The sequence below is a fragment of the Pongo pygmaeus genome, chromosome 3 (assembly GCF_028885625.2).
Source record: "Pongo pygmaeus isolate AG05252 chromosome 3, NHGRI_mPonPyg2-v2.0_pri, whole genome shotgun sequence".
Classification (NCBI taxonomy): Eukaryota; Metazoa; Chordata; class Mammalia; order Primates; family Hominidae; genus Pongo; species Pongo pygmaeus.
Window position 1 is genome coordinate 143,039,118 of NC_072376.2, and position 25,667 is coordinate 143,064,784.

A 25,667-nucleotide genomic window follows, 5' to 3' on the forward strand; every position below is an offset into this window, starting at 1 on the left:
GGGGTGAACAGAGGGATTGAAGACATAGGAGTTTGAAGATCGACTTAAAGGATTCAAGGAAACTGAAGGGAAAATTGAAGGTGGTAAATGAGGAAGGAGGAGTGAGAGCTATGAGAAGAGAGAAGTTTTAGAAGAGCCTGGGAGCCACTGAAGTTCGAAATTGCTATAGCCTGAATGTATTTGTTCCACCCAAATTTGTACACGGATATTCTAATCACCAAGGTGATGACATTAAGAGACAGAACTTGGGGGAGGTCAATAGATCATGCGTGTGATGCCCTCCTGAATGGGATAGGTGCTTATAAAAGAGGCGTGAGGTAGCTTTTTTGCCACTTCTTTCACGTGAGAATACAGCTCAAAAGTACTATCTGTGAGGAATGGTCCCTCACCAGACATTGAATCTTCCAGTAACTTCATTTTGGACTTTCCAATCTCCAGAACTATGAGAAATAAATTTCTTTGGTTTACAATATAATCAATGTTTAGTATTTTGTTAAAGCAGACTGAACAGGCTAGGATATATTATCCTTAATATAATCATTCCAACAAGAGAAAAAAAGAGCAGAATTGGTAGAGCGTATAGGCAGTGGGGGTTCAGCAACCATAAGAATCAAAGTAAGTATACCCTTACTATACTTCAATGGATTATCATTTGGAGCACTGGCTCAGGAGTCAGATCACCAATAAATCCCTTATCAATCAGTCAGGAGTGAAGACAAAGATTTCACCAATGAACATTTGGGATCCAGGCCAAGAGATCCAGAGGTCCAATGATTAATCTGATCCTATTCAAATCATGACTTCATAACTGTTAAAGAAAATTTATTCTGATACTTATTAAAAGAATAAGGAAGACTTCATTATTATTGCTTAACTTTAAAATACATTCATCATTATATTTCATATTTTGAAAGTTAAACATGCTCACTGCAAAAATATACGTACATGTAAAACATATAAAAGTAGAAATCACCCATTATTCAATTACCAGTACATGGTCACTGCTGACATTTTGACCTATTTATGTCCTTTTTAAGAATAACATAATATCATAGACATTTTTCATATATTAAGAACTTAAAGATGCCTTATAATAGTCCATCTTGTGGATAATACATGATTCCCACAAACATATCTTTAATGTTAAACATTTATGTTCTCTCTGGTGAACATAATTTGCCAATGTATATGAACTGCTTTAAAGTTATTAGTATGTTCACCTATTTATTTCTTTTAAAAGATAACTTCAGCTTATATTTTAGATTCGGGGGAGCATATGTGCAAGTCTGTCAAATGGGAGCACTGCATGATGGTTAGGTTTGGGGTATGGATGTTCCCATCATCCAGGCAATGAGCACAAAACCCAGTAGGCAGCCCCTCACCCCTTTCCTCCCTCCCCCTTCCAGCAGTCCCCAGTGTCTATTGCTCCCATGTTTATGTCTATGTGTACTCAGTGTTTAACTTCCACTTATAAGTGAGAACATGCTGTATTTGCTTTTCTGTTCCTGTGTTAAGTCACTTAGGCTAACAGCCTCCAGCTGCATTCATGTAACTGTAAAGGACATAATGTCATTATTTCTTATGGCTGCATAGTATTCCATGGTGTATATGTACCACATTTTCTGTATCCAGTTAGCCATTGGTGAGCACCTAGGTTGACTCCATGTCTTTGTTACTGTGAATAGTACTGCAATTAATGTGTGAGTGCGTGTGTCTTTTTGGTAGAATGAGTGGTTTTCTTTTGGACATATAATCAGTAATGGGATTGCTTGATCAAATTGTAGTTTTGTGTTAAGTTCTTTAAGAAATCTCCAAATTACTTTCCACAGTGGCTGAACTAATTTACATTTCCACCAACATTGTATAAGCATCCCCTTTCTCCACAGCTTTGCTGGCATATTATTTTTTGATCATTTATTAATATCCCTTCTGACTGGTAAGAGTTGGTATCTTGTGGTTTTGATTTGCATTTCTTTGATGACTGCTGATGATGATGAGTACTTTTTTATATCTGGGTTGGCTACCTTTACATCCTCTTTTGATAAGTGTCTGTTCATGTTTTTTGCCCATTTTTAAAATGGGGTTGTTTATTTTACACTTCTTGATTTAAGTTCCTTATAGATTCTGTACATTAGACCTCTGTCAGATGCATAGTTTATGAATATATTCTCCCATTCTGTAGGTTGTTGATATACTCTGTTGGTAGTTTTTGTAGCTGTGCAAAAGCTTTTTAGTTCAACTAGGTCCCACTTGTCAGTTTTTGTTTTTGTTGCAATTGCTTTTGAAGACTTAGCCATAAATTCTTTTCCAAGGCTGATGACGAGAAGCATATTTCCTAGGTTTTCTTCTAGGATTTTTATATTTTGAAGTCTTACACTTAAATATTTAATCCATCTTGAGTTACTTTTTGTTTATGGTGAAAGGCAGGTGTCTAGTTTCATTCTTCTGCATATGGCTAGCCATTTGTCCCAGCACCACTTATTGAACAGGGAGTCATTTCCCCATTTCTTATTTGTGTTGACTTTGGAGATAGTTATAGGTGTGCAGTTTTATTTATGGGCTTTCTATTTGGTTCCATTGGTCTACATGCCTGTTTTTGTACTAGTACCATGCTGTTTTGTTACTGTAGCCTTATAGTATGGTTTGAAATAGAGGAATGCGATGCCTCTGGTTTGTTCTTTTTGCTTAAGACTGCTTTGGCTATTTGGGCTGTTTTTGGTTACATATGAATTTTATAATAGTTTTTTTCTATTTCTGTGATAAATGACATTAGCAGTTTCATAGGAATAGCATTCAATCTCTGGATTGCTGTGGGAGAAATGGTCATTTTAATGATCCACAAGCATGGAATGTTTTTCCATCTCTACAAATTCTCGTAGAGAGTGTTCACCTCCTTGGTTAGATATATTTCTAGGTATTTTTTTGTAGCTATTTTAAATATGATTGCATTCATGATTTGCCTGTAAGCTTGAAAGCTACTGGTGTATAGAAATGCTACTGATTTTTGTACCTTGATTTTATATTCTGAAACTTTACTAAATAGTTTATTAGTTGTAAAAGACTTCTGTCAGAGTCTTTAGAGTTTTCTAAAGAATAGAATCATATCCTTAGTGAAGTGAGATAATCTGACTTCCTCTTTTCCCATGTAATGCCTTTTATTTCTTTCTCTTGTCTGATTACTCTGGCTAAGACTTGCAGTTTTATGTTGAATAGGAGTCTTGAGAGTTGGCATCCTCATCTTCTTCCACTTCTTAAGGGAAATCCTTCCAGCTTTTTTTTCTGTTTGGTATGATGTTTGCTGTGGGTTTGTCATAGATGGCTCTTATTATTTTGAGGTATGTTCCTTCAGGGCATAGTTTGTTGAGGAGGAAGACTATTTAGCACTATTGCGATAGGCATCAAATCTATTGCAATTGGGTAGTGAAATCACCCTCAACTCTGAGTATAGCAAGGACAGTGGAAATATATAGTCAACCAGCAGAATTAGAGGGATCAAGAGAAAAATTACTCAGAGGAAACAGCAGGGTGGGGGAATTCTTTCTAAGAATACTTAACAGAATTCTTGCTGAAGATAGGCTGAGGGATAAGCCATCAAAGTTAAGTGATGATGAATTTGCTTATATATAAAGAGTGATTAGATATCAAGCGTGGGGAATTTTTGTTAAACTGACTTAGCAGAATTTTTGCTACAACTGGGCCATGCATGCTTAGCAAGGATGGGGGCTAAGGTTAAGGCCAAGTCAGGAGAAGGGCTCAGAGAAACTTGACTAAAGTTTGTTCAAAGAAAGAAGTTTTTGTTGTTGTTGTTATTGTTGTTGTCTTTTCAGCTTTAAAACTGTGACAAATGCCATAAAGCATGAACTGAAGTCAGTATAGCTGGGAATATATCTTAGCTTTACTTCTTATTTATCTTCCTGAACTTGGGCACAATATACAACTCTTGACACACCCTTCATCTGAAAGATTGTGATAAAAAGAGTTTCTACTTAATAACACTTTTGCTAGGATAAATGAGTTGATATACTCAAAGTTTTCAGTATAGAGTCCAGCACTTAATAAATGCTATACAATAAATAATATTGCTTAAAACAATTTCTTATTACTTTTTCTACTCCAGAGTAAATAGGCCTTTATCACACCTCTTAGCCTTGTTCAGTTTTTAATAGTACTACAGACATCCTCGGTCAACCTCCTTGCCTAGTAATCTCAGGAACTTGACCTCCATACTTATTTTCCTCCATTTCAATTTGTTCCCTCACCAGATGTAATATGCATTGTACTTACTCTATTTACATTATTGTTCTGGCACTGCAGTTCATTCTCATTTGGGAACCTTCTATGTCACACACCATGTATATCCTTTTAAATGTTCTTCCTTCTTTTTCTCTATTTTCTAATCCTTTTACTTGTGCTAAAAACTTCTCTTCTGCTTTCATTTGCCTATAAGACATTAAAGTGTACATATTCAGGAGACAATTGATTATATATTTTTGAAATTTTGAAACCAAATCTTCAATGAAGATACAGTTTTGTGAGATGGAAGTATATAATTGGTAACTGAAGCTATGGGGATACATAGAGTAAACATAGTGGAGAAATACGAATGCTAGAGTGAATGAAACTAATAAAAAATATAAAGCCTAAGAAATTGGAGTGATACAAGAAATTCATGGCAGTTTTTTTCAGCTATGTGCTTTTTTTTCATATGTGTCTTTATTTTCTATTTTTTTTTAAATCTTTTTACGTACATTTTTGGTGTACAACAATTTGGTATACATACCTATATAGTGTGATGGTTAATATTGAGTATCAACTTGATTGGCTTGAAGGATGCAAAGTATTATTCCTGGATGTGTCTGTGAGGGTGCTGGCAAAGGAGATTAACATTTGAGTCAGTGGACTAGGAGCGGTAGATCCACCCTCAATCTGAGAGGGTGCCATCTAATAAGCTGCCAGTGTGGCTAGGATAAAAGCAAGCAGAGGAATGTGGAAGGACTAGATTGGCTAAGTCTTCTGGCCTCTATCTTTCTCCTATGTTGGATGCTTCCTGCCCTTTAACATCAGACTCTACATTCTTCAGCTTTCGGACTCTTGGCCCTACACCAGTGGTTTGCCAGAGGCTCTCGGGCCATTGACCGCAGACTGAAAACTGCACTGTTGGCTTCCCTACCTTTGAGGTTTGGGGACTCAGATTGGCTTCATTGCTTCTCAGCTTGCAGACCACCTATTGTGGGACATGATCTTGTGATTGTGTGAGTCAATACTCTGTAGTAAACTCCCTTTTATACATACATTTATCCTATTAGTTCTGTACCTCTAGAGAACACTGAATAACATAGATTTTGGTACCAGGAGTGGAGTGCTGCTGCAAAAATACCCTAAAATGTGGAAGTGACTTTGGAACTGGGTAACAGGCAGAGGTTGGAACAGTTTGGAGGGCTCAGAGGGAGACAGAAAAATGCAGGAAAGTTTCAAACTTCCTAGAGACCTTGAGGGCTCAGAACACAGGAAGATGTGGGAAAGTTTGGAACTTCCTAGAGACTTGTCTAATGGCTTTGACCAAAATGCAGATAGTGGTATGGACAATAAAGTCCAGGTTGAGGTAGTCTCCAGTGGAGATGAGGAACTTGTTGGGAACTGGAGTAAAGGTCACTTTTGCTATGCAAAGAGACTGGCTGCATTTTTCCCTTGCCCTAGAGATCTGTGGAACTTTGAACTTCAAAGAGATGATTTAGGGTATTTGGGGGAAGAAATTTCTAAGCAGCAAAGCATTCAAAAGGAAGCAGAGCATGAAAGCTTGGAAGATTTGCAGGCTGACAATACTTTAGAAAAGAAAAATCCATTTTCTGGGGAGAAACTGAAGCCTGTTGCAGAAATTTGCATAAGTACCAAGGAGCCAAATGTTAATCACCAAGACAATGGGGAAAATGTCTCCAGAGATGTCAGAGACCTTCAGGGCAGCCCCTCCCATTACAGGCCATGAGGCAAAGGATGAAAACACTGTTTTCTTGGCCAGGCCCAGGGCCCCCTGCCTCATACTGCTTAGGGACTTGGTGGCCTGCATCTCAGCTGCTCCAGCCATGGCTAGAAGTAGCCAAGGTACAGCTCAGGCCACGGCTTCAGAGGGTGCAAGCACCAAGCCTTGACAGCTTTCATGTGTATTGAGCCTGCAGGTACACAGAAGTCAAGTATTGAGGTTTGGGAACCTCCACCTAGATTTCAGAGCATGTATGGAAATGCCTGGAAGTTTAGTCAGAAGTTAGCTGCAGGGGTGGGGCCCTCATGGAGAACCTCTGCTAGGGCAGTGACAAAGGAAAATGTGGGGTGGGACCCCCTACACAGAGTCCCAGTGGTTACTGCCTAATGGAGCTGTGAGAAGAGGGTCACCATCCTCCAGACCCCAGAATGGTAGCTCCAGTGACAGCTTGCACTGTGTACCTGCAAAAGCTGCAGACACTCAACACCAGCCTACAAAAACAGCCAGGAAGGGGGTTGTACCCTGCAAAGTCACAAAAGCATGGCTGGCCAAGACCATGGGAACCCACCTCTGGCACCAGTGTGACCTGGACGTGAGTCATGCAGTCAAAGGAGATCATTTTGGAGCTTTAAGATTTGAGTGCCTTGCTGGATTTCGGACTTGCATGGGGCTTGTAGCCCCTTCATTTTGGCCGATTTCTGCCATTTGGAATGGGTTTATTTACCCAATACCTGTATTCCCATTGCTTTTGATTTACAAGCTCATAGCCAGAAGGACTTGCCTTGATTCAGATGGGACTTTGCACTGTGGACTTCTGGGTTAATGCTGGAATCAGTTAAGATTTTGGGGGACTATTGGAAAGGCATGATTGGTTTTGAAATGTGAGGACATGAGATTTGGGAAGGACTAAGGGAGGAATAATATGGTTCGGCTCTGTGCCCCCACTCAAATTGCACCTTGAATTGTAATAATCCCTACTTGTTGTTGGAGGGTAATTGTGGTGGGAGGTGACTGAATCACGGGGGCAGGTTTTTCCTGTGCTATTGTCATCAAATTGAATAAGTCTCATGAGACCTGATGGTTTTATAAAGGGGAGTTCCCCTGCACACTCTCTTTGTTGCCTACCACCATGTAAGATGCACCTTTGCTCTTTCTTCATCTTCTGCCATGATTGTGAGGCTTCCCCAGCCATGTGGAGCTGAGTCCATTAAACCTCTTTCCTTTATAAATTACCTAGTCTTGAGTATGTTTTTATTAGCAGCCCAGTGGGAGCTAATTGAATGATTGGGCAGGTTTCTCCTATGCCATTCTGGTGACAGTGAATAAGTCTCAGCCAGGTGCGGTGGCTCACACCTGTAATCCCAGCACTTTGGGAGGCCAAGGCGGGTGGATCATGAGGTCAGGAGATCGAGACCATCCTGGCTAACATGATGAAACCCCGTCTCTACTAAAAATACAAAAAAAATTAGCCAGGCATGGTGGCGGGCGCTTGTAGTCCCAGCTACTCAGGAGGCTGAGGAAGGAGAATGGCGTGAATCCTGGAAGCAGAGCTTGCAGTGAGCCAAGATCGCGCCACTGCACTCCAGCCTGGGGACAGAGTGAGACTCCGTCTCAAAAAAAAAGCCTCACAAATGTGATGGTTTTATAAAGGTGAGTTCCCCTGCACACGTTCTCTTGCCTGCTGCCATGTAAGCTGTCCCTATGCACTTCCTTCATCTTTTCCACCACAACTGTGAGGACTCCCAAGCCATGTGGAACTGAGTCCATTTAACCTCTTTCCCTGATAAATTACTCAGTCTCAGGTATATCTTTATTAGCAGCCTGAAAACGAACTAATACATATAGTGAAATGATAACTACATTCAAGCAAATTATTCTATCCATCACGTTTTATAATTACTTATTTCCCCTGAAGCAAGAGTGCCTAAAAATCTACTCTCCTAGTAAATTTTCAGTATTCAATACAATATTGTTAACTATAACCCTCATGATCTACATTAGAGCTCTAGACCTATTCATTCTACATAGCTTCAAGTTCTCAACCTTTGACACACTTCACTTCCTTCTATTTACTTTCCCTGATTTTCCCAGTAATCACTGTTCTATTCTCTGTTTGCTATGTATAAGTGAAATCATGCAATATTTTTCTTTCTGTGTTTGGCTTATTTCTCTTAGCCTAATGTCCTCTGGGTTACCAACATGAATGTTGTGACAACATAAATGTCACAAATGGCAGTATCTCATTTTTAAGGCTGACAAGTACATATATATATATATCATTCATATTAATATATTATTTTTTAATCCATTTATCTGTCAGTGGACACTTAGGTTGTTTTCATATCTTGAACGTTATGAGTAATGCTGCAATGAACATGGGAGTAAAGCTTGTTTTACTAGGTGCTATTTGTATTTCTTTTATATCTAGCAGAAGGATTGTTGAATCATAAAGTAGTTCTATTTTTAATTGTTGGAGGAACCTCCATAATGTTTTCCAGAATTGCTGTACCAATTTATATTACCATCAAGAATGCACAAGGGTTCCCTTTACTCCACAGCTTCACCGACAATGATGATCTCTTGTCTTTTTCATAATTGTCATCTTAACAGGTGTGAGGTGATATCACACTGTGGTTTTGATTTGCATTCCACTGCTAATTAGTGATGTTGAGCACCATCTTATATATCTTCTTTGGAAAAATGTCTATTCAGGTTCTTTCCTCATTTATTAATTAGGTTATGTTCTTTTTTCTGTGGAGTTGTGTGAATTCCTTATATATTTTGGATGTTAACACCTGATCAAATATATGGTTTGCAATTCTTTTTTTCCCAATCCTTAGATTCTCTCCACAATTCACTCTGTTGATTTTGTTTTGTTTTTGTTTTGTGTGTGTGTGTGTGTGTGCAGGAGCTTTTTAGTTTTATGTAGTCCCACTTGTCTATTTTTGCTTTTGTTGCCTGAGCTTTGGGTTTGCAGATATACACTCTCAAATGCTGCTGAGAAGTCAAGCAGTATGAAAGTGAAAAAAATTATTATATTTACTAACAAAATGTCTATAGAAATTTTGACATCTATTATTGCCTGCCTTGATGGTGAAGTTCCTACTGAGGAAGGTGTTGAAATTTAAGGTGTAGTTGAAGGAACAGGCCTAAGACAGAAGGAGGGGTATCTCATTTACTAAAACAAAAAAAAAGTAATAAAAATAGATGAGTCTACACTATAATTGGTTTCATGGCTTCTGTTTACACTGATGAGTGAAAGGGTGTTGAACAAAAAAAAATATGAGGAGAGTGGAGAAGGTTTAAACTTCCAGTTGACAAAAGAAGATTATGATTAGGGTAAAATCCAATTGATAGCAGTGATGAACTAACACTTGAGGTTAATAGTAGTGACAAAGGATGAATAGTGAATCTAACCTTGATCATGAGCATTGTCTGACAGTAGTCATCAGTCCAATTGTTGGTCAAGAGAAGGTGAACAATTTCCTCCATTCCAGCATGAATTGTGCTAGGTTTCTATGTCAAAGGTTAATAAAAAATATAATTGTGGGCTGGGCACGGTGGCTCCAGCCTGTAATCCCAGCACTTTGGGAGGCCAAGGCAGGTGGATCAGGAGGTCAGGAGATCGAGACCATCCTGGCTAACACATATATGTATATATATGATTGTGGTATATTTGAGAAAAGGATCAATTAAATTTCTTAATTTTCCCATTTTTTTCCTCCAATTTCTTGCATTAAAATAATACTGTTCTCTCACATTTGTAATTTATATACAATTTCAATTATATATTGCAATGATTTTTTTTTCAGGATAAACTGTGTTCTAACTGCTGTTTTTGTATAATAACCCTAAACTTAATGATATAAAAAACATTTAAAATGTACATGAATTCTGTAGGTTAAAAGTTCAACCAGGAACTATAAAAGAAAAAAATGCTCTGGACACCTGTTACAAATAGCAAGGAAACTGTAGTCCCAGCTACTCCAGAGGCTGAAGCAGAAAGATCACTTGAGGCCAGAGTTTGAAGCCAGTGTGGGCAACATAACAAGACCCCATTTCTAGAAAAAGAAAAAAAGATAAGGAAGACTTCATTCAAGACTCTTGCAATATGAATCAAGACTGTTTCAATAGAAGAAAGCAATTATATTCAACTTCACTGAAAGAAAAGGTGAGAGAATTTTAAAATGTTGGAATAAGCTAATGGAAAAATATTAGCAAAGACATTAGCAGATGACATTAGCAAAGAGATTGGTCAAAGTGACTAGGTCATCTATCTTTGCTTGAAGTTAGACTCCTAACCTCCCACAGAGATTCAAAATTAGGGACAATATCTCCTTAAATGAATATACATTTCAAAGGGATGGTTCCTAAAACTTTGACGAAGACATTCCTTGTAAAACTGGTGAGAAGTGGGAAGAAGCTTTACATCTCATAGAGGCGAGAAAAAGTTTATAATTGCAAGTTTTCATAAGTAAATGCTCTAAAAAAGAAAGGTCATGGATCTGTAGTCAGGAAGAAACCTGTCGAAGGTTAGTCAAGTTGAGGGGAATTTTAAGGCCTTCTTGTTCAGTACAGGGATGAGCTTAGTTGTTTTCCACAAGTATGGGTTTCAGCTGGAAAGACATGAAGGTTAGAGGTGATTCTATGGCTGGGGAAAGGAATGACTTTTCTCATATAAATAAGGCTTGATGCTAAATGTCAGCTGGAACCTCTGCTGGGATGTCAGCTGAGACATCTACTCTCCATGAGGGCTAATTTTAGTTTGCTTGCAACACAGTGACTGTAGTCCAAGTGGGAGCATCCTTGGAAACAAAATAGATGTGTGTGGCATTAATATAACTCAAGAACAGTTGTGGAGTCACTTTCACCATGTTTCCAGGTTCAGGGAGATGATTATGTGAGTTGGAAGGCATCGTTGTGGCTATCTACGGAAAGCACACTCTGCCATGGTCAGAAATACTACTGGCCAAGTATAATATTTATTAGGAAAAATTAGATTTATATCTCTAATAAGATGGGATCATTGTATGTGTTGTTATCTTTTATTTAGAATCATAACAGAATGCCTATATAATAAATTAGTGGAGAAAGTTATTTTGAACTTACACTATTTTCAATAGGAATTTTGGAGTAGAATTCACTTATAATTTAGTTGAATTTAAAGAGGGAATAGCTTTACTCTTATTACTATCTTGTAATTGTCAATTACAATTACAGCCTAGACTGTACTGAAAGTCTTGGGAATATTTTTCTAAAAGAGCCATAAGACAAGGGTGTGTTCTGATTCTTAATTGCAAGTAATTAAAAAGGCTCATAATCCTTGTTTAACCAAAATCATTTTGAGCTTTCCCCTAGGGAAAAGGTGGTATTATTTATTTATGGTTATACTATAATTCATATATATGTATTTATATAATCTCCATACCAGACTGAGGAATCAGAATTAGTGTATAGAAAAACTAGTTACCATCCTGGAAACTAATAACTGAAATTCACTTTTTTTCTTGGAATATTTCTTGAGTTTCTACTTTTTGTCTGGCGTTGGGATAGGCACTGTGGTAATTATTTGATGAGCAAGACATGGTACCTACTTGGAAAGCACATAGTGTCCATAAGTAAGCATGCAATAATTTTCATATATTAAAAATAAATATTTTACTCTGAGTTGTTTTTGAATAATGCAGAAAAAACACAATGTATTTTCCAAATTAGTTTCATATTTCTTTTGAGAAATAAAAATATGAATAAGTAGAACTTAATTATTTGATTTACAGAAATAATATGAATACAAATCTTCAGATATTCATTGATACTTGCTTTGAGGAAAGCAGAAGACTAGATGCTATATACATATGAGTATCCCTTAGTAAGCAGAAACCCCACTTCTCTTAGATGGTATGTATAATCCATATTGTAAAAGAGATAATCTATGAAAATATATATTGTTTTACACTTTATTTCCTTTTCAACTGCATAGGTTTTCTATATTATGCTGTTACATGGTAGGAAAATCTAAATTTCTGATCTGAGGAAACCCTAGTTTATGAGAAGCCATAAATTTCAGATAAACTGGGGTTTGCTGCTTTGAAGGTTACGTTGGTATACACCCAACAGATATAATAATTTTATGTATTTTGATACCTCTTTAAAATATTCTAAATGTAAAAGCAATAACAATTTTTATTTATTTTCAGAAATGTTGGTTCACTTGTTCTTAGAAATTGATGTATGAGTTTAAATTTATACAATTTAATTTAATTTAATTTTTTATTTTTCAAAAATTATTTATTTTTTGGATTTAGGGGTATAAGTCCAGTTGCGATACATGAATATATTGCATAGTGGTGAAATTTGGGCTTTTAGTGTACCCATCACCTGAATAGTGTGCATTGTGCCCAATAGGTAGGATGTTATCCCTTGCCTCCCTCCCTCCCACCCTCCCGCATTTTGGAGTCTCCAATGTCTATTACTCCACTCTGTATGTCTGTATGTACCCATTGTTTTGTTCACACTTCTAGTTGGGAACACACATGTTTAAAACTTTTTGTTTCTCAGTCATTTCCCTAAAGATAATGGCTTCCAGTTCCATCTTTGTTGCTGTAAAAGACATAATTGTATTCTTTTTTTATGACTGAGTAATAGTATATTGTATATAAAGTCAGTATTTTGATTAGCTTTTGATTCAGGTTAGATTTAGTCACAAATATTCCAATCTCCAATGCAATTATAACGTAAAGTGTGAATCACTGCACAGCATGAGTGACCTGAAAGCTTTACTATCGTCTTCCCCAGATTTTGTAGTGTCGTGGTGGAATGGATGTTTATAATTGCCTTTGATGAAAGTCAGTGGTTAACCAGTGCACATGTCAGAAGGTGTAATAGGAAGAACAACTAATAGAAACTTAAATATTTGGTAGATAATTATTATTTTTATTGTTGTTCAATTTGTAGCATTTGAAGTTTTGCTTGGTCTAGATAACTTAACAAGCCACTTGTTTTGTTAGTTTTGGCAAAAAACAGAGTTCAATTATAGTGTCTTAAAAGCTCAAAATAAGAAAATAATAAAAGCTTTACCTATGATTCAAATATACTTGAGTAGGAGCTTTCTCCAGAAAAATCTCAAAGATGTGGGAAGTCATGAAATAGTGACACATTAGGGAAGAAAATGGATCTTGGTAATATTTTAAGAACACAAATTATCTTCCATGTTATTTTGCAAAGTGTTCAGTTTTATTTATAGATTGAGTATGCACATTAGGCAGTCTGTCTTTATTATTCGGCAGGATGAAAACCTGCATAGGACTCACACAGTGTCTATAATGTAAAATAATGTCACTGACTTGTTATTTGAATTATTTTGACACATCACAAACAAGTTGAAAAGTCAGAATGATCTCAATTCTGAATAAATAATAATAAAAATGTCCATATATCAATGTAATTAAACATATGCATTTATATTTTTCTAGGTGTGCACCATATATATTACTATAACATTTTATATAGGTCCTGCAAAAATATTTATGTCAAGTTCTCTGTCTAGTGACATACAGATATAATATTACATTTGCTTATGACAAGTGAATTAGAGATGAAAGCTATGGAACATTTAAAAATAATATAGTCAAATTAAGTGATGAAAATAGTTTGGAAATAAATTAGCTTAATAATTGACTAGTTTTTCCCTTCCATTACATATACGTGTATAAATTGAATCACTAAGACAGAACTTCTGTACATAACCTAAATATTTACTGAACTAAAAGCAAATCATAGCTAAGTGAAATAAGCCAGTCACAGAAAGACAAATACTGTTAATTCCATTTACATAAGATATTTAGAATAGTCAAAATCATACGGAAAGAAAGTGGAATGGTGAGTACCAGAGTCCGGGGGAGGAGAGAATGAGAAGTTATTGATTCAAGGGTACAGTTTCCATTTTACATGATGAAGAGTTATGGAGATATATGGTGGTGGTGGGTGCACAACATTATAGATGTGTTTAATACCACCAAGCTGTACACTTAAAAATGGGTAAGATGGCAAATTTTGTTATATGTATTTTTCCACAATAAAAAAACATGGAAAAATATTTTTAAAGCCTCACAAACTAGAAAATCTTAAGTGCCAAAATAGCCATTTCAGGTGTGAATACAGAACAACCTTCTATACATGAAAATTAACTTTCTAATCTTACTGCCATGTTGTGTACACAACTTACACAACTTACTGCCATGTTGTGTAGGCCTAGTTTTAGTGATGAATTGATAGCTAAGTTATGTATTTTAAACCATAACAATGCCTTCTTTCAGTTCTTTCTCCTCTTTCTGCTCCCCACTAACCTCCTTTGCCTCTTCATCCTCCCCTTCTTGCTCATCCTTTCTCCTCATTTTTCTATTCATATTCCAAAAGTAAATATTAAAATTATGTCCATATTACAAGAAAAACTAATCATCTTAGCAATGGTCAAATCAGATGCAATTAAAATTTTAAATTTTGCTTAAACTTGCCTGAGAAATGGTGAATAAATACTTTATTTATCTCAGCATTGTATATTCAATATTAAGGAGCATTAAAAGACTTTAAAATGAAATTAATTTTATTTCAAGGTAAAGTAAAGCATGCTTATTCTGATGATTTCTTATCATGAATGGTTTTAAATAAACTAACCAATAAGCATTCAATTAACACTTTTTTCCCATCCAGAAATATTTCAAACTCTTTTCTATCCCCAAACAACAATATTGCATGATAAATTTTCAAATTTTAATCAAAAGTAAAAATATAAAAGTCAATATATCCCTACTATACAATGTTGGATTTTATATCATAGTGAGTCAGATAAGAGTTTGAGCTGTTGCCAACTTGTTAATTGGAAAACCAAGAGGAGAGAAAGCTCAGAGAGCTCAATTTAATACATTGCTTATTCAGTATATTGAGTAATAAATTAGTACTGGAAAGAATGAATACATTTCTCTGGTAGTTTATCATGCAGTAGTAACTTCAGTCTTACATGTAATATGCCTCTAAGTTCTATCCACATATATCACAGGTGGAATTAAAGTCTATTTAGTTTATGAAAGTGTTACCCTCAAAAATAAAAGCAAATCTGTATTCAGCTGAACTATCCAGGAAATGGATGCAAGACTTTCTGTTTTTGGATTTTGTAGAATCTTGTGCCATTTCCATATCAGAATATATTGGCAAACATGGAAGTGCTCTCTAATTTACAGCTGTATTCAAGAATATAAAAACATATTTTCAGAAAACTAAATTAGAATTTAAAATATAACGCACATATATGGACAATAAATTAATTATATAAGAAATAATCAGTAATTTTATATTTAAATCTTTGAATCTGTTTTCTTTAATTATTTCCACATTAATTATTTTATGTTACATTATGGGTTTCATGCATTAGGTAATTTATTTTATTTTTTGGGAGAGTGTTTCTGGTTGTCTCTGCTTTTAATACAGTTGACCATTTATGCCTCAATGAAAATATGTAAACATTATTTAATACATTTATGGACCTGAATTTTTGGGTGTGCAAATTTATTATTCAAAGTAAATTACCCCTCTACTTTATAGAATTATATGGGTAGAGAGTAAAGTAAGACCTCCATAAAATGTCTTATTTGTGGTACTGTTTTCTGCTATAAGAGCTTCCATTTTGTCAAAGGAGAGACTGAGGTCATCATCCTTTACACACTGGCTAACACCCTGGTAATGAACAATCATTCAAGACATCATTTTAGAGGCTGAGTTCAGTCTTCTGTAAGGAAAATGGTAACCTGTTTGGTTAATGTTATTATGACTTAATTAAAACAAGAAAACTGCACAGGTCTTCTCTTATGGTATATGTTTCTCAAGTTTTACTAATTAATCCTTCCCAGCGGGAAAAATGCTATTAACACAGAGTTGGGATGTTATGCTGAATGAATGTAAATGTTATAAATAATATTTGCTTGTTGAATTAAACACAAACCACAACATTAAAAAATGAATATATTAACATTTTCTTTTATATTTCTGGATATTCATATAAATAAAATATTTAATTGCTTTGCAAACATTAAAGCAGAAGTCAGAATTATCATATATCCTTTAAGATATCACCCTCTCCTAATGAACTGATTAATGAATTTTTCTTAACATTCTTCTAAAATGCTGAAAAATGCATATTAATCCATAAAAATATAATTCATTCATCATAACACTATTTTATTTAAAGCTGTAATACACTGATACGTTGAAATAAAGTTTATTTTTGAAATTAGTAGTTAACACATATGTAAGAATATTAATTGCATCACACTTTTGGAATCATTGAAAATATATAAATTTGGGTACATGAAATAATATGATAAAATTAAAAAATCTTCTGATACCTATCAAGGCCCTAATTTATTATCCTGTTAACAATGATGTAAAACAGGGGTGTCTAATCTTTTGGCCTCCCTGGTCACCTTTTCTGTACCTACTGTGATAATCATAATATGGGTTTTGTCTTTAGTCTTGTTTATGTAATGAATCACATTTATTGATTTTCATGTAATGAACAAAACTTTCATTCCAGAGATAAAGCATATTTAATAGTGGTGGGTAAACTTTTTGATGTGCTGCTGAATTTGGTTTGCCAGTATTTTGTTGTAGATTTTTACATCAATGTTCATCAAAGATATTGGCCAGAAGTTTCCTTTTTTTTGTTGTGTCTCTGCCAGGTTTTGGTATCAAGATGATAGTAGCCTCATAGAACCAGTTACTCCTGAATTGTTTCAGTAGAAATGATACCAGCTCTTCTTTGTGTATCTGATAGAATTTGGCTGTGTATCTCTCTGGTCCTGGGCTTTGTTGTTGTTGTTAGGCTATTTATTACTGATTCAATTTTGGTGCTTATTATTGGTCAGTTCAGGGATTCACTTTCTGCTTAGTTCAGTCTTGGGAAAGTGTATGTGTCTGCAAATTTATCCATTTTTTTCCTAGAGTTTCTAGTTTGTGTGCACAGAGGTGTTCATAATATTATCTGATGGTTATGTATATTTCTGCAGGGTCAGTGGTAATATTCCCTTTGCTGTTTCTAATTGTGTTTATTTCAATCTTCTCTCTTTTCTTCCTTATTAATCTAGTTATCAGTCTATTTATTTTAGTAATTAAAAAAAACAATTCCTGGATTTGTCAATCTTTTGAATGATCTTTTGTGTCTTAATTTCTTTCCGTTCAGCTCTGCTTTTGGCTATTTCTTATCTCCTGCTAGCTTTGGGGTTGGTTTCCCCTTGGTTTTCTACATCTTTTAGTTGTGATGTTAGGTTGTTGTTTTGAAATCTTTCTCACTTTCTGATGTGGGCCTTTAGTGCTATACATTTCTCTCTTAACATTGCCTTCCCTGTGTCCCAGAGATTCTGTTATGTTGTATCTTTGTTCTCATTGTTTTAAAGAACTTATGGATTTCTGCTTTAATTTCATTATTTACCCAAAAGTCTCTCAGGCACAGGTTATTCGGTTTCTCTGTAATTGCATAGTTTTGAATGATTTTCTTAGTTTTGATCACTAATTTTATTGTGCTGTGGTCCAAGAGAGTGGTTGTTATGATTTCAGTTATTTTGCATTTGCTGAGAAGTGTTTTGTGTCTATTATGTAGTTGATTTCAGAATGTGTGCCATGTGGTAATGAGAAGAACGTATACACTTTTGTTTGTCGGTGGAGATTTCTGTAGATGTCTATCGGGGCTATTTGTTCCAATGCTGAATTTAGGGCCTGCATATTCTTGTTAATCTTCCTCCTCAATGTTCTGTCTGATACTGTCAGTGTGGAGTTGAAGTCTCCCAATATTATTGTTTGGGAGTCTAAGTCTCTTTGAAGGTCTCTAAGAGCTTGCCTCATGAATCTGAGTGCTTCTGTGTTAGGCACATATATATTTAGAATAATTAGGTCTTCTTGTTGAATTCAACCCTTTAACATGATGTAGTGTCATCCTTTATCTTTTTCAGTTTTTGTTGATTTAAACTCTGTTTTGTCTGAAATTAGGGTTGCAATCCCTGCTTTTTTCTGTTTGCTGTTTGCTTGGTAGATTTTTTCCATCCCTTTATTTTGAGCCTAGGGCTGTCATTGCATGTGAGATCGGTCTCTTCAAGGCAGCTTATCAGTGGGTCTTGGATCTTTGTCCAGCCTGCCACTCTGTACCTTTTAACGGGAGGCATTTAGCCCATTTACATTCAAGGTGAGTATTGGTATGAGTGGATTTGATCCTGTCATCATGCTGTTAACTGGTTATTATGCTGACTTGTTTTGTGTGGTTGCTTTATAGTGTACTTAAATGTGTTTCTTTGATGGCTGGTAATGGTCCTTCCTTTTCATTTAGTGCTTCCTTCAGGGGCTCTTGTAAGGCAGGTCTGGTGGTAATGGATTCCCTCAGATTTGCCTGTCTGAAAAGCATCTTATTTCTCCTTTACTTATGAAGTTTAGTTTGGCTGGATATGAATTCTGTGTTAGAATTTCTTTTTCTTTAACCGTTTTTCATTTAAAAAAAGAAGATACAGCTCACTGCCAGCACTCATTTAATTTTGTATGAAAATGCTCTCTGAGGCTGAAGCAAATTTGATTTTCAATTTGAAAATAAAATATAAAAAAATTAAATATAAAAACTTTTCTCAGAGCTATTTCTAAACATTACTAACATCAAAATTGTATGAATCATCAGAATCATCTATTTTGGAAAAATCAGATTCATCAAATGAATCTTTGACCAACAACTGTTGTTCATAAATGATGTTAACATTGCATGTAGGAATGCTATGTTTTCTAGGATTTAAAATTTTCAACCATCAAGAATTATCATATTTTGTAAATGGAAATACCACTATTAAAAACAGAATGCTATATATAGAATGTTATCTTTTATTTCCAAAGTCAATATACTAGACATGGATTTTGTCTCTTTACATAATCCCATATTTCTTGTACGTTTTGTTCATTTTTTGTTTTTCTCTATTCTTGTCTGTCTTGTTACAGAAAGCCAGTCTCCAAACTCTTAGATTCTTCTTTCAGCTTGCTCTAGTCTGTTATTAATACTTGCGATGGCATTAATAAATTCTTTTAGTGTGTTTTTCAGCTCTATCAGGTCAGTTACATTTTTTTTCTATACTGGCTATTTTATCTGTCAGCTTCTGTATTGTTTTATTGTGATTCTTCGCTTCCTTGGACTGGATTTCAGTGTACTTCTGAATCTCAATGATCTTCATTCCTATCCATATTCTGAATTCTATTTCAGTCTTTAGAGCCATCTCAGCCCAGTTCAGAACCCTTTCTGGAGACGTACTGTGGTTGTTTGGAAGAAAGAAGGCACTCTGGCTTTTGAAGTTGTCAGAGTTCTTGTACTGCTTCTTTCTCATTTGTGTGGGCTAATGTTTCTTCAATTTTTGTAGTTGCTGACCTTTGGATGGGTTTGTTTTCTTTTTTCCTGTTTGATGACCTTGGGGGTTTGATTGTGGTGTCAGGTGGTCATCAGTCAACTGGCTTCACTTCTGGAAGATTTCAGGGAGCCAATATTCAGCCCCCAACTCCTGGACTGCATGCTCTAACTCTGTGGGACTTGAATTGGGCCCCAACTTTGTTCTCACACTCTTCACAGTTTAGGAATCCACTGCTTTAAGAGAGCCAAGGTGCTCCCAGACCACTGGTCACTACACTGTGATGGGTGGGGCCAGCCAGAGCATTTTACAGTGTGGTGGTAGAGGAATCCAACCTCATTTGCACATACCAGCTGAAATGGCAGTGGTAGTGCTGCATGATAGTGGATGCTGGGGTGCCTGCCTCAAATGCAGGTGTTCACAACAGTGGCAGGTGCAGCACAGCTCAGGGAGATGGGAGGCCCCAGTGCACAATTGCATTGGTGCTTGTGGTTGCATGGGGGCAAGGCATGGGTGGGTGCAGGTCTGTGTGTGCTCTCTGTGCACCACAGGCAGGGGTGGTTGTTCAGAACAGAGGATGGTCTGCTGTTCTCTGTGCCTAGTTTCACTCCCACGGCAGGTTGGGGCTGTCTGGCTCTGTATTAGTGCCTTATTAGACTGCTATAAACGACTGCTTGAGACTTGGTAATTTATAAAGAAAGGAGGTTTAATTGACTCACTTTTCCACATGTCTGGGGAGGACTCAAGAAACTTACAATAATGGAGGAAGGTGAAGGGGAAGCAAGGCACATCTCACATGGCAGCAGGAGAGAGAGGGTGCAGGGGAAACTGCCACTTCTAAACTAGCAGATGTCCTGAGAACTCCCTCACTATCAGGAGAACAGAATAGGGGAAACCATCCCCATGATCCAATCACCTTCCACCACATCCCACCTCCACACATGATATTACAATTCAAGATAATATTTGGGTGGGAACACAGAGCCAAACAATATCAGGCTCTGTGCCTGCCAAGGCTCTGACTGCTACATTGGTACAGCAGGAGGTGGGGTACACTCATTCTACAGTAGTGACATGGCAAGATGCCCACACAAATGCATGCTGATGGAAAAGGGAAGGCAAAACCCACCCATGTGTACACACACCAGCAAAGCAATGGTGGTGGAGGGGAGAAGTTGTGGGCCCAGGAAAAACTGCAGTGTGGGAAGGTAGCAGGTACGTTGGTGCATGGCTAATGGGGTTGTCTTGTTAGTGTTCTCCACCTGCCAGTCAGGCAAGGTCCACCAGCACAGGAGCTATGATGCAGGATTTGAGTGCACCCTAGGCTGCCCTGCAAGCAGGCACAGCCAGACTGGAGCCCTGTGAGAGGCTAGCAAACTAAGGGGAGCTCAGGTCAGACTAGCCCCATCTGTTGGCAAGACTGCTCTGCAAAGTTCAGATTCAATAGTTCCCATAGGGCTTAAGTCTCCTATGGGAGCATGTGAACCAAGAGGGATGGGCATCTCTGGTCAGCCTCCAATAGAAACGCTCCTGAACTAACCCCTCTGGGCTCCACATCAGCTGGCGTGCTGCTCCTACCAGTTCTGTAAGCAGCTTTTCTTGCCAACTCAAGTGTCTCAATGTCCGTAGTGGTCAAAGGATCTCCTCCTGCTGGGATTCCAGAGGCCTGTGGTGAGAGTACGTTGCTTCTTGCCAGTTCAACTCACCTGTTCCCCCAGAGTCACTGAGGGCCAGGAATGAGTCCTGGTGTGTGGTAGCCATATGTAGGGATCCCAGCTTCCTGCTTCTTCAGCCTCGGTCCCATATCTTCCCTCTATCCACTCTGAATACCTTCCCTCTGAAGATTTGTTAGGAGTGCACCATTAGTCCCATCCCCTTAGTGGCAGCTTTTCACCTGGATGCACCTAGTCAGGCTATCTTCTCAACACCTCTCAGAAACTTGTCTTTCTTAAAGTCAAATGGGGAGGGATTATTTTAAAATAAAAATTAAACTGGTATCTAGCATATTTCCACTTCCTTTTCAGCGTTATTTATTGATACATATACTTGTCAGAGGTCAAAAGTGAACAATAGGGTACAATATAGTATTGAAATTAAAACTGACAGAAAAAATGGAATGAAAATACAACCTCAACAGAAAGAAAAAAAAGAAAGAAAGAGAATGGGAGGGAGGGAGGAAAGATGTGGTGGTAATCCAGACAGATACTCTTCTTTGGTTATGTGAGTATTTGTTTCTCTGAAAACAAGTAATGGGATGGATTATTTTCTGGATTAAAATTATACTGCAGCAAATTTAGGATTTTCTTCAATATGTATTTTTTTCCATTGTTTTGATCTGGTGTGTCTCGTGGTATGTTAAATGTGAAAATGTTGAATTATAATAGGATAACATTGCTTAACTTTTACAAATACTTTAATATTTCCAAAATATCTGTTTTTAGTTTATTTTGTCTTACTATACCATAATAACAATTTTCTGTAATATGAATTTTCAATAGGCTTTACAGAACCAAAATGATGGTTTTGAGAAATCTAATGAGAGAAGTAGAAAACTTTCTTTTTCCTTCATTAGTGCAGAATTTGTTACATCTCATGACCTTCCTAGCAATTGTCCAGCTAATATTCTCACAGAAATTCATAGAATTTTAAAAAATTTAGACTAATGAATGTTCAAAGCAAGATATTCAAATTATTAAAATATTAGTTTAAAGGTTTGGAGTCAAAAGCAATTGACTGTAATCTTTGCTAGTTTATGAATTATATCCAAAATTATCAGAGAATTTTGGGTAAAAAGCACACAGAATAGTGTTGGGTTACAATCACCTCAGTCTTGATAAAGCTTGTATAAATTTAGTGATAAGTAATAGAATCCATATATGGACAGTGATTTCCATGTGTTGCATAAAATACAGCCTGTGCATGTGCTTGCACTGACGTGTGCATGTCTGGAGACATGTAGTAAATCACAATTTTTCCTGTCAATGAATTAAAATGTACCTAAACATGTATTTGTTTCATACATTCTTATCATATTAAGATATTGATTATCGATTATATACTAAAATTAAATACGTATAAGAATCAAACCAAGATACAAAAAAGTTAAACCAGAAAAATATTCCTTTTAATAATGATTTAAATACCATTTATTAAAAGTTGAAATTGTTAGCACAACGGTTTTAAATTTCAATCATTGTAATTAATTTCTGATATAAATTATTTTATAAAATTAATATATTGATTACAACAGTTAAGTGTAATTATTCTATCTACTCAAAATTTTTTATTACTACTTTTTAACATCAAGGTAAACTCAATGGAGGATAATTATCATAATAATAATTCAGCATACATTTTCCAGTCTGTTTTGTAATACAGTATGTTCTCCACAGAGTCCCCACTTGTACATTAATCAGTCACTCATGAACCTACCTCCCTGTCCAGTGAGCCCTTCTAGAAGTAATTTAAAGAATAATATTTTGGGTTTTTTTTTTGCCAAAGGAATTGGCAGAGGAGAGGTCCTTGTGCTGATTTCTCTTTGGGTTTTAATAAAGACATTGCATAAATTAAGAAAAATAAAGAAGCAAGAGAAAAGGTTTAACATATAATCCTGGATACCAAACATTTACACACAAAATAAAAATCAAACATTTATATTAGAAAAGACTCAGAAATCATGTATCTTCCTGAGCAGTAAGCCTCAAGGCAAAGCTAGATACCTTTATTACACACCTTTTCCCACAAACTTCAATGCACCACTAAGACCATCACATCCAATTAACACTGCACTGAGCACCCTGTTATCACATTCAGTGATCCATTAAATGAGAAATAGGAAAGCACAACATTATTATGCTGGCCTTTTTGCTACAGGTGATATCTACTCAAAGTTACATCGGAGTTTGTAGACAGTCTAGCACATTACTTCAAAATCACTCTTCTCTGTCTTATACTTCTGTCCCAATTGTATATCTTTTCTTTATTTTTTGTTTTTTGGTTTTTGTTTTTTGTTTTCTGAGGCAGAGTCTTGCTCTGTTGCCAGTCTGGAGTGCAGTGGTGCGACTCAGCTCATTGCAACCTCCACCTCCCAGGTTCAAGCAATTCTCCTGCCTCAGCCTCCCGAGTAACTGGGACTGCAGATGTGTGCCACCACACCCAGCTAATTTTTGTATTTTTAGTAGAGGCGGGGTTTCACCATGTTGCCCAGAATGGTCTCAGTCTCTGACCTCGTGATCTGCCCATCTCAGCTTACCAAAGTGCTGGGATTGCAGGCGTGAGCCACTACTCCCAGCCTCAATTGTATTTCTAATAAAGAAAATCAGATTGTACCAGCTTTGTTTTAGAGGCAGTGTAAGTTAATATGTACTCATATTAAACAAATGGAATTCTAGATAGGATTGTTTTTTACCTTAGGAGGATACAACTATCCAAAAATTTGGTGGATAAAATGAGTATTAGTCCCATGAAAATGTTAGCGTTTAAATATTTGTTTGCTTCTTCTCGATTTTCCTTTTTTAAATTTACTATTAATATTATTTTTGATTGACAAGTCATAATTGTATGCTTTCATAGGACACAATGTAATGACAGGTTATTTGTATACAATGTGGTGTGATTAAATCAGGCTAATTAACATATCCATCAGCTTACTTACCTATAATTTTTTATGGTGAGACATTTGAAATCTATTCTTATAGTTATTTTAAAGTATACAACACATTATTATTGACTATATTTACCCTGCTGTGCACTAGATCTGAAAACCTATTTCTTCCATCTATGGGAAACCTCATACCTTCTGATCAACAACTCTCTATTCATTTCCTCCCTATATCCCCAGTCTCTGGTAATAATCATTCTACTCTCTACTTCTATCAGTTCAACTTTATTGGATACCACTTATTAGTGAGATTTTGTAACATTTGTCTTTCTGTGTCTGGTTTATTTCATTTAGCATAATGTCCTGAAGATTTTATTCATGTTGTCACAAATGACAGGATTTCCCTCTTTTTTAAAGGCTGAATAGTATTCCATTGTGTATGTATACCACATCTCCTTTATCCATTCTCCTTTATCCATCTCTTGATAGACATTTAGGTTGTTTCCATCTCTTGGCTATGGTGAGTAGTGCAGCAATAAACAAAGGAATGCAGATATGCTTTCCATATATTGATTGCAGTTTCTTTGGAAACATACACAGGAGTGTGATTACTAAATGGTATGGTAGTTCTACTTTTAATTTTTGAGGAATCGCCGTATTGTTTTTCCTAATGGCTGTACTAAGTTACATGGCTACCAACAATATATAAAGGAGTTTCCTTTTCTCCTCATCCTCTCCAACACGTGTTATTTTTGATCTTTTAGATAAAAACCATTCTTATAGGTGTAAAGTGATATATATCCCTTTGTGATTTTAATTTTATTTTCCTGTTGATTACTGATGCTAAGCATTTTTCATGTATCTTTTGGGTATATGTATGTCTCCTTTTGAGAAATAGCTGTTCAGGTCTCTGGACAATTTTAAAATCAAGTTATTTGCTGTATTTTTTTTGCTATTAAATTAAGTTTTTTGTATATTTTGGATAATAACCTATTTTCAAATAAATGGTTTGCAAATATTTTCTCACATTGTGTGGGTTATCTCTTCACTTTGTTAATTGTTTTCTTTGTGTGCCAAAGCATTTTAGCTTAATGTGATCCTATTTGTTTTTGCTTTTGTTGCTGTGCTTTTGGGGACATATCCAAAATACCATTATTCAAACCAATATTGTAGAGCATTTCCCCTGTTTTCATCTAGTATTTTACAGCATCAGGTCTTCAGTTTAAGTATTCAATCTTTTTTAAGTTGATTTTTGTATATATATAAGATAAAGTTCCATTTTCATTCTTCTTTATGTGGATACCCAGTTTTCCCAGCACTGTTTATTGAAAATATTATCCTTTTCCCAGTGTGTGTTCTCAGCATCTTTGTCAATAATCAATTGACTACAAATTTGTGGGTTTATTTGTGCCTTTTCTATCTTGTTCCATTGCTCAGTCTGTCTTTTTCTTTTTTTTTTTTTTTTTTAATACCAGTATCATGCTGTTTGGAATACAATTGCTTTGGAATAAATTCTGAAATCAGGGAGGTGCATCCAGCTATGTTCTTTTTGCTCAACTTTGTCCATTCAGGGTCTTTTGTGATTCTATAAGAATGTAAGGTTTTTTTTTCAATTTCTGTAAGAAATGAATTTGAAATTTTGGTAGAAATTATATTGAAGCTATAGATTGCCTTG

The 25,667-nt window shown here is 35.9% G+C and overlaps 1 long non-coding RNA gene across 1 annotated transcript; it reads left to right on the top strand.

The window, feature by feature from the left end:
* Window positions 1-416: 416 nt before the first annotated feature.
* On the top strand, window positions 417-11,861 carry LOC129035822 (uncharacterized). Its single transcript, XR_008502345.1, has 3 exons — window positions 417-615; window positions 9,878-10,148; window positions 11,755-11,861. It is a non-coding gene; the product is annotated as an uncharacterized LOC129035822 (long non-coding RNA).
* The last annotated feature ends 13,806 nt before the right edge of the window (window positions 11,862-25,667 follow it).